At 39.2% G+C, this 10,170-nt stretch overlaps 1 pseudogene; it reads left to right on the top strand.

The window, feature by feature from the left end:
- Positions 1-9,833: 9,833 nt before the first annotated feature.
- Positions 9,834-10,170, top strand: LOC100617791 (cytochrome c oxidase assembly factor 6 homolog; annotated as a pseudogene).

Genomic DNA, 10,170 nt, shown 5'->3' with positions numbered 1-10,170 from the left:
GAAATACTGAGTAAAGAGAAGGCACTAGAATTAAGAGGAGTTGGAGAAGGCTTGAGGGATGGTGAAGTGGTGCAGTGGATAGAGTGCCTGGCTTGGATTTAGAAAGACTCATCTTTCTGTATTGAAAGCTAGACTCAAATCTGCTGTATGACCCTAGGCAAATCATTTAAGCTCATTGGCCCCAGTTGCCTCAGTGGTAAAATAACCTGGAGAAAGAAATGTCAAACCACTCCAGCATCATTGCCAAGAAAAACCCTAAATGGGGTAATGAGTTGGACATAAAAAGGAGAAGACTTCCTGTAGAAGATCGGATTATAACTGGGATTTAAAGGAAGTCAGGGAGGTCATTGGGTGGAGTTGAGATGGAAGAGCATTCCACGTTGGGGGACAGCCGGAGAAAATGCCTGAAACTAAAAGATGGAGTGTCTTGTTCTAGGAACAGCCAGGATTCTGTAAGAAAAGTTTTTGGAAAAACTTAAGGCACTATATAAATATGAAGTACTATTAATTTTACTTGAAATATTATTCTATGAATTTATCATGGAAAGAAAAACTGCCTGTAGGGCTAACCAGAATAATGTGAACACACCTTGACTCCATATTCAAATATTTGAAGGCAGCTATTACCCTCACTCCCACCCCCCAAACTATTCTTCTCCTTGATTTCATCTAATTTTTGTATGGCATCAAAGAATCAAAATAAGAGAAACTCAGAACCTCAGAATCTTAGAGGTAATCTTAGCAGCTATATGGTCTGTTCTAGAGCTAAACAAAAATTCTCATTATATCATATCTGAAAAATGGTTCTCAATCCTCTGACTGAAGACCTAAGATAATATGTCTTCATTGCTTCAGGAGGCAGCCCATCCTACTCATGAATATTTCTAATTGTTAGGGAAGTTTTTTTCTTGACATCAAGATTTGGCTTTCCTCTTTGTGATGCTCATCCACTGCTGTTCCGCCATTTGGATCAAATAGAACAGGTCTAAACTTATTTTTTTTTACATTACAGTCCATATGAAACTTGAGGACAGTTATGATGTTTCCTCTGACTCTTCCCTTTTTTCTCTGCTAGATGGACCCAGTTCCATCAACTGACTCTAGGAGTATTACCATTTTGGTTGACTTCCCCCTGGACATTCATTGACTTATCTTCAAAATATTGTTTTTAATTTTTAAAAAAACCCTTACTGTATGTCTTTCTAAGTTACAGCCTCTTTGTTTCCAGAAGCTATGTCTCTTATATGAGCCTTTGGACATCCCCCAGTTTATTCTTGTCTTTCCTAAAATATGATAGCTGAAGTGAGCACAGTACTTGAGATGGGTCATACGCGGGTAGCATACAGTGAAACCATCACCTTTTATGCTGAAGATGAAACCTTTGTCTATTACTTAGTCTTGCTTCACAGTTACTCAGGGGAGGCCAAGTAAGGCTGGGTTGACTGCATTGTTGGACTCAGTACCCAAATGGATGAGACTATAGGCATCAAAGCATAAAAGTAACTCAAGATTTTGCATAACAACACTGTGGGAGAAACTTAGGACCAAAGTGATGACATTAAGCTTGACCTCAATCTGGGAAACGGTCCAAGAAAATATACTTGAGGGACCACTGACAATGCCTTGAAAAATGGCAGGGTGATTGTTGTGTAAGCTCCTCATTTGGCTTCATGGGGGAAAGCTATTTCTCTCTCAGAAATCTCTGTTATTCTGAGTCATATCCATGGTGATAACTAGTCCTGGCTCTCAGACAAAACTGTGACATCGGCAAAGTTGGTATTTGGTATATCCAAGGTTGATTTTGCTTTATTCCTTGTCATGTATTCTAAGTTCAGTCAAACTGACCCAATTTGTCATTTGCTGTATTCAGTTTTCTACTTATACACCTTTGTAAGTACCTACTTGAGCATATGCTTTCTACCTTCCTCTAACTGCCAAAATATTCTGACTTTTAAAGTCCTTTACAAACTTTCTTTGTTTCTTTCTTCCTTTGTTTGTTTGTTTGTTTCTTTTTTCCTTTGTTTGTTTGTTTGTTTCTTACTTATTTGTCTCTTTCTTTCTTTCCTTCTTCTTTCTTTTGTTTTAAGGATCAAATTGAGGTAATACTTGAAAAGTACTTTCCTAGAGTGCCTGGCAAATAGTAGCTAATTAAATATTTGAGGCAGGATTCAAACTTAAATCTTTTTTTACTATTTCTAGCACTCTAGGCTCTGTACTATGCTGTCTCTGTGCCTAACTACTTTGAAGGGTGGTTCTGAGAAATATACTATATAAATGTAAGCTACTATTGAGGATGATTGAAAGTAGATTTTAAGAAGAGAAAAATTGAAGAGATCCATCTAGAGCAGTGATAGTGAAACTTTTAGAGACTGAGTGCCAAAGCTGTACCCTCATGATGCATGTGAGCCCCCCTGCCTTACCTCAGACAAGGGAGGGAAGAAATGCTCCCATTGGGTTACTGGGCAGAGGAGCAGGTGAAGTGAGAAATATACTCAGGCATGGTGGAGAGTGGGAGGGGAGCCTCCCCCTCTGGCAAGATGCCATAGGTTTGCCAACATGGGTCTAGAATATAGATTACTTCATAATCCATTCCAACAGAATCCCATGAAAGACTCAGATAAATGATGAAAACATTCCCTATGAATGAGGGAGCATGTAAGAGAAGAGAGAACTGTGAAAGGCAGGAAAATTTCAGTTTAATTTAACAGCATTTTAAGCAATGATAATTTGTTTATTTGAGACTAGGTGTGGAGATACAAGGAAAAAAGCCAATGTACTTCTTTAAGTGATGAACAATTGACAAATATTATGTCATTAAGGACATCTAAGTAGAGAGATGCCAGGCTTAGAGTCAGGAGGACCTCAGTTCAAATATGGCTTTAGAGACTTCCTAGCTGTGTTACCCTAGGCAAGTCATTTAACTCCAACTACCTAGCTCTTACCTGCTCTTCTGCCATAGAAGTAATACTTAGTATCAGTTCTAAGATTGAAGGTAAGGGTTAAAAAACAAAACCCAAAAAACAAACCTATCATTTGATCCCTGAGAATTAGGTGCTATTGTTATCTCCATTCAGGTAGACATTTAGTGACTTGCTTAGGGTCACATAGCTAATAAGAATCTGAGGCTACATTTGAATTCACATTTTCCTGACTTCTTGGCCCTGTCCTCTATCCACTGTTCCCCTAGCTATCTTATTCCAAGGAATTTACCTTTACATAGTATTGGTGTGCTTTGGTCTCAGTCTACAGTAGCATTTGAGAAAAAGAACAAGGGGGCTGTGAGGTGGCTCAGTGAACTGAAAGCCAGGCCTAGAGATGGAAGGCCCTGGATTCAAATGTGGCCTCAGATACTTCCTAGCTGTGTGACCCTGGGCAAGTCACTGAATTTCCGTTACCTAGCCCCTATAAGTCTTCTGCCTTGGAGGCAATGCACAGTATTGATTCAAATCAAAGGTAGGGGTTTAAAAAAAGAGAAATAAATAATGAAGTGGGGCACCAGACACATGGAGAGAGGTTACATGGATTTTTAGATTGTCAAGTTTTCTTGGGCCAATAGAAGGAAATTCCTAGAGGAGGCAGGCAAATAAATACGAATCATTCACTGTATGGGAATGTAGACACTGATATGGAGTGACTTAACTGGGAATTCTGTGCCTGAAAAGATTACTTTATATTTTTATTATTACTATTACTTTATATACTAATAGCTTTATGACTTTATTATTATTACTTTATTTTGCTTAGACCATTAAAATGTTGACAACCATTCATAAATTAATAGGAAAGGGAAATAGCCTTGATGTAAACTTGAGCAACTTTACCCCAACTTAACTTGTTTAGATTTGCCATAAGAAGTATGAGACCTCTGGCCATCTAGTACAACCATTTATAGATGAAGAAACCCATGCTCAGAAAGTTAAGTGACTTGCCCAGGATCATTCCAGGCAGCAAGCAGAAGAGGTGGGATTTGGAATCCCCAAAGCCAGATCTTTCCATCATACTATAACTTTTCCTGTAGTTGGCCAACAAACCTTACCCTGAAGACCTCTAAAGACCGTGAACCCGTCACCTCTCCATGCAGCCCATCCCACTTTGGGACACCAGGAAGTTTTTCCTGGCATCCAGCCTAAATTTGTTTCTTTGTACCTTCCACCCACTCCTTCTGTTTCTGCCCTCTGGGGCCAAATAGAACAATTTAATCCCTTCTCTACATGACAGTCCTTCAAATAAATGAACAGTTATCCTGTTCCTTTCCCTTAATCTTCTTTTCTCCAGGTAAAGCATGCCCAGGTTCTTCACCTGATTCTCATTTGATAGACTTAAGGTTTGCTCTGTATGAGGCACTCTCTAGCTTATCCTTGTCTATTTTTTTTCTGGTGGGAAGGGAAGTCTCAGTGATTCCCTAATCTAATCTCTGCCTGAGTTGGGAATCCTGTCTTTTAGGATCATGGGAAACTAAGTCTGGAGGCAGCCCATCCCTCACTTTGGGAATAGTTGCTCTGTCGGTTTTCCATTATATGAGTAGGAGCTGGGTCTGTGATTTGATTGTCATAAGGAAGTCCTGGCTGAGGGAACTCCCCCTACCTATATGAGTTGGCACCTTCCCTTCAACTTAGAGTCATCAGAGAATGTGAAAGGAACTTCGAGACCATGATGTCTGACCTCCTTATTTTCCAGATTCGAAGTGAAGAGACTTGCTTAAGGTCACCCGGCTAACCAGTAGCAAGGAGAGGACTACAGTGCTGGTCTTCTTTGGCCTGATGGTCGCTTTTGCCCAGGAGGATTTAAAATGTTCTGATATTTCATGGATTTAGAATGTTCATTAGTATTACAGACTGTTAAAACTGGAAGGGATTTGGGGGGTTATTGAATTCTCTAGTTGACAGTTCCAAAAGACAACTCCTTCTGTTCCCCACCATCCTGTAGGCTAAAGTGGTCTGCAGGCCAAACATTACTTAGGGGCCTGCATTCTTGGTTCAATAGGAGATAATGAATTCATGATAGTAGGAGATCAGATTTTCTGAACCTCAAATTAGGACATGAAGACTGACAAAGTTTAATCGTTTTGTATGAACTTGTTATAAATGGACTCAATGTTCCTGGAATCAGGAGTGTTCCAGAAAACCCAGAACGCATGCTTTTTGTGCTTAGAATGACATTTTGCCCCTTGTTGGTTTTTTGTGGGCCACAGGTGTACTGCACTGAAAAACTCTGCTTTGATATAACCGTGGGGAAATGCATGTAAGGCTATAAAGCACAGAATTGTTGCTGATCTGCATTGGTCAAGGGAGTTCCAATGCCAAGAAAATGGCAGAATTGGTTAGAAAAAAGCAACTGGGGGGGGGGGGGGCAGTTGGGTAGCTGGGTAGCTCAATGGATTGAGAGCCAGGCCTAGAGACAGGAGGTTCTGGGTTCAAATATGACCTCAGACACTTCCCAGCTGTGTGACCCTGGGCAAGTCACTTGACCCCCATTGCCTAGCCCTTACCCCTCTTCTGCTTTGGAGCCAATACACAGTAGGGTTTAAAGGTAAGGGTTTAAAAAATTAAAAAAAAAAAAGCAATTGGGTTGGGAGGAGGGAAAGAGGGGACAATAGAGAAAGTCCTCATAGAGGAAGTAGTATCCAAGGTGCCCTTGAAGGAAATTAGGGATTGCATAACAGAAAAGTTTAGGGATAGTTTGTACAAAGGCCTGGGGGTAGGAGATGGGAGAGAGGGGATAGGATTGTTTAGGGAAGAGCAAGTGGGCTACTTTGGATGCAGCTGAGAGAGCATGGTGGTATATAACTATTGTTCCATTCTCCTTTTCCTTTTCTTTTTGTTTCTTTAATTTAGGAGGGGAAATCATACCCCAAAGGAAAAATACCTTTCTTTGTCCTTTTGTAAAGAAAGTGAGAAGGAAAATGTAGATTTGAAAAGAGTTATCAGCTGTTACTGTCTGGCCTCCTACAACCACCCAGGTCAGATCTCTTCTTAATTACTCTTCTTCATAGCTTAGCACTGTGTAGGTGCTTAATAAATTCTTGTTGTCTTAACTCTGACTATGCTTTCCTCCCACTGACTACCTTCTAAGGCCAGAGGAACCTAGATTTACTCCTCCCTATTCCAACTCATGCTTGTGGGTTTAGGCCCTCAGGGGACAGCTGCCAAAGGTTGAGGGTATCCTGTGTACCCCACCTCCTAAAATGAGAGCCCATGGGCTCTCACTGCTATACTTACCTTCTGTAGTTAGCCAGTTGATAATTTTTTTCAGTTGGCATTCAGTTGTTTTTTCAGTCATGTTCATCTCTTCCTGACCCCATTTGGGATTTTCTTGGCAAAGCTCCTGGAGTGGTTTGTCATTTCCTTTTCCAGCTCATTTGACAGATGAGGAAACTGAGGCAGAGTGCGTTAAGTGACTTAGGGTCACATAGCTTGTAAGAGTCTGAGGCCAGATTTGAAGTCATGAAAATGATTCTTCCTGATTCCAAGCCCAGGGCTCCATCCACTATACTACCTAGCTGCCTCCAGATTCAGGGGTACCTTGGTTTGAATATTGTCTCAATTTCAAGCTGTGCCACCCTGGAAGCATGACTTTGTCTCCCTCATATATAATTTCTTTGCTTTTAAAATGGAAAAATATATCTGCAATGCTGACATCACAGCATTGTGAAAGTAAAAGGAAATAATGTATGTAAAATGAGTTATATTATTGCCAATATTATTATTAAACATTATTATCAATGAGTCCTCTAGCTTTTGCTAGGTGCCTCAGAGTCAGATATCAGACTAAAGCTGTGGATTCAAAGATGAAAATAAAATCTTCGTCTTCAGAAAGTTTATATTTTATGTTTTAAAAACTCTTTCCTACAATCTTAGAATCAATATTAAGTGTTGTAAGGGCTGTTAACAGCAGTAAGGGCTAGGCAACTGGGGTTAAGTGACTTACTCAGGGTCAGACAGTTAGGAAGTGTTTGAGGTCAGATTTGAATCTGGGACCTTCTTTCTCTACCCTTCTGGCTCTCAATCCACTGAGCCACCTGGCTATCCCTGGAACTTGCCTTCTTTAGGGAATACAACATTCATATATACAAAAAATATATAAAATAAATATAAGGTCATTTGTTCAGGTAAGCATTAGCATCTGGGTGAGTGGTGGAGAGACAGGAAAGTCCCAGTGTAGAAGGAGGTGGAAGTTGAGATGAACTTTGTGTTGAAGGAAACTAAGGATTCAAAGACATAGAAGTAAGGAGAGATTATATTTTAGTATAAGGTATTTTAAAATACCTTAGAGGAATAGTACATGTAGTAGATTGAATATGTAGGGGCCTGGAGTCAGAAAGACTCATCTTTCTGAGTTCAAATCTGCCCTCAAACACTATTTATGTGATGCTGGGCAAGTTGTTTAACCCTGTTTGCCTCAGTTTTCTCATCTATAAAAATGAGCTAGAGAAGGAAATGGTAAAACACTCAAGTATTTCTGCCAAGAAAACACAAATGGGCTCATGGAGAGTTGGACATGACTGAAAAAACAACTGAACTACTACAAAATCTTAAAATAGTAATATTAGCTTATGACAATATTAGCTTTAAGGTTTATAAAATACTTTCTGTATATTATGTCATTTTATCCTCTTTACAACTCTGTGAGGTAGATGTTATTTTTATCCTTATTTTATAGGTGAGGATACTGAGGCTAAGAAAGTTAAGTGACTTATTTAAAATTATACAGGGAGGAAGTATATGAAGACAGATTTGAATTTAGGTCTTCCTGTTTTCCTTTCACCTGACTCCAAGTCTCTTTCTGTTGGACTGTAGTTGAATTTTTGCTGTACTACTTAGCTGCCTATTTCAAAGCTCTTGACACCTTATGTAGAAACCAATATCTGACCAATGAAATGCGAGAATAGAATTGATTCATCAATCAGTCAACCAATGAGCTAAAAAGCACTTGATAAACATTCTAACCTGAAGCTAATGCCCAGAGTTAACATTCTATGAACTCAGGAATCCACTCCATCCTTGGTCCTGGGCTGGGTGCTGTAGATCATGTTCCAGTACTTTAATTATTTAGGTAATACATTGTTTTCATTGGTATAGATCCTCTCCAAGGGATGCAAACTGTAAGCCTTCTATGTCTTAGTAGATTGTTCTGTGAATTATTTTGCAAATATTATTGTTATAGCAGCTTGGTAATGAATGTCCTTGAACTCAGCTGGGATGACCCTTGACTTCTGGATACACAGTCTGTTACCTGTAAAGAAAGTCATGAGAGCTGGGTGGGATTTGTCAAACCTTTAAGTCCTCTGGCTAGGATTTAGGGTACCTTCCATACTAAAATGAAGTAAAATGAAGTAAAAGAGCTGGATTTAGAACCAAAGACTGTGTAGTGTAGTATTGTAAAGTAGTGTAAAGATTAAAATTTAGGGGAAACTGAGGCAGGTAGAAATTAGTTTCTCTATGCAAGGAGTATTATTTTTATGAGGTTTATTAAAGGTCAAAGGTTAAAGAAAATATAAGCAAGAGAATCACATGTTAGGTGGGAAATTTCACTCACATCATGAGATGCATCTGTTTGCCAGCGGAGCCAGGAAGAGAAGAGATCCCGCCTATTGCGGAGACCCCTTTAAATCATAATCTGCTCTCCGCCCAGGTGAGAATTCAGTGAGATTACAAAGCATTCTGGGGAAGTGGAGCAAGGATTTCTGGGGATTGAAGTCCTGAATTCAAGTCTCTATTTTTACAGTAGGAAGACCTTAGATGTCTACTACTTCAATGGGTTCATTTTACAAATAAGGAAATTGAAGCTCAGGAAGAAAGGAAGTGATTTGTTTAAGGACACATGACAGAGTTAGGAAAGAACTAAGAGAAGAATTCCAGTTTCTTGATGTGTAGGACTTCTGTGGGCCTCAGTTTCTTCATCTCAAACATGAAGATGCAACAGATTGTCAATCCTGGATTGTACAACATCAGCCGTGAGAAAACTTATGAGATTTTAGGCAGCATTAAGAGAGGCCTAGAGTTTTTTTCTGCTACATCACATAATCCATTCTCTGCCAGAGGGGATTTAAAATGTTTTCATATTTCATAACTCAAAGGGCCAGTCTGAGAGGTATCCTGATTTAGTGGGTAGAGATTTGGATAAAGATCTGCCCTTGAAGTCAGAAAGATGTGAGTTCAAGCCTGACATTTGAAATACACTATCTGTGTAACCTTGGGCAACCCATTTATCCTTTTACTGCCTCAGGCAACTCTCTAAAATTATAAATTGAAGTACAGTTGCTAATTTGCATTGGTGGAGTGAGTTTTCTCACTGGAACTTTCCTACAGCAATGAAATCTGTGAAAAAAAAAGTCAGTCTTTAGTGGAAATAATGTCGGGTTTGGAAGCCATAAAATTGGTTTGAATCTTGCTTTAGACACTATAGTGTGACCATAGGTGAGAATAACTTTAAACTCCATTAATCACATTTTTGTCATCTGTAAAAGATGGGTAATAATACATTTATTAAAGAATCTACCATATGCCAGGCACTATGCTAAATGATGGGGATGCAAAAAAAGGACAAAAACAGGGAATCTATTGCTGGAGATTTCAAATCCCAATGGGGACAAATAATTGCATTAAAAACATTCTATATATGAGATAAATTGAAGAGAATTAATTATCATAGAAAAGGCATTAGAATGAACAAATAGTGAGGAATGACTTCCTGTAATATAGAAGGTAACATTTTTGCTGGGACTTGAAGGAAGTCAGGGAAAACAGGAGGCAGAGATGAGGATGGAGAGCTTTTAGGTTTATGCAAGGAATTGGGAAGTGGAGCATCATGTTCAAGAAATAACAAGTGTCATTGGAGCCTCTCACATGTAGCGGAGATGGTGGCTGGGAGGAGTCACGCCATAAGAGCCGGGTATTCGCTTCCAAGAAGTAAAAATGACAGCACCTTCCATGAAAGAAAGGCAAGTTTGCTGAGGAGCTCGGGATGACTATTGGAAGTGCTTGGATGAGAATATTGATGATGCCTCTAAGTGTAAAAAGTTAAGAAGTATTTTTGAATCAAGCTATCCCCAACAGTGGATTAAATATTTTGATAAAAGAAGAGATTATTTAAAGTTCAAAGAAAAGTTTGAAGCAGGACAATCTGAGCCTTCAGAAAGAACAGCAACATCATAGCTTTTTGTAAAAAGAA

Source organism: Monodelphis domestica, chromosome 3 (genome assembly GCF_027887165.1).
Source record: "Monodelphis domestica isolate mMonDom1 chromosome 3, mMonDom1.pri, whole genome shotgun sequence".
Taxonomy (NCBI): domain Eukaryota; kingdom Metazoa; phylum Chordata; class Mammalia; order Didelphimorphia; family Didelphidae; genus Monodelphis; species Monodelphis domestica.
This window is presented reverse-complemented; position numbering and strand designations above follow the sequence as displayed.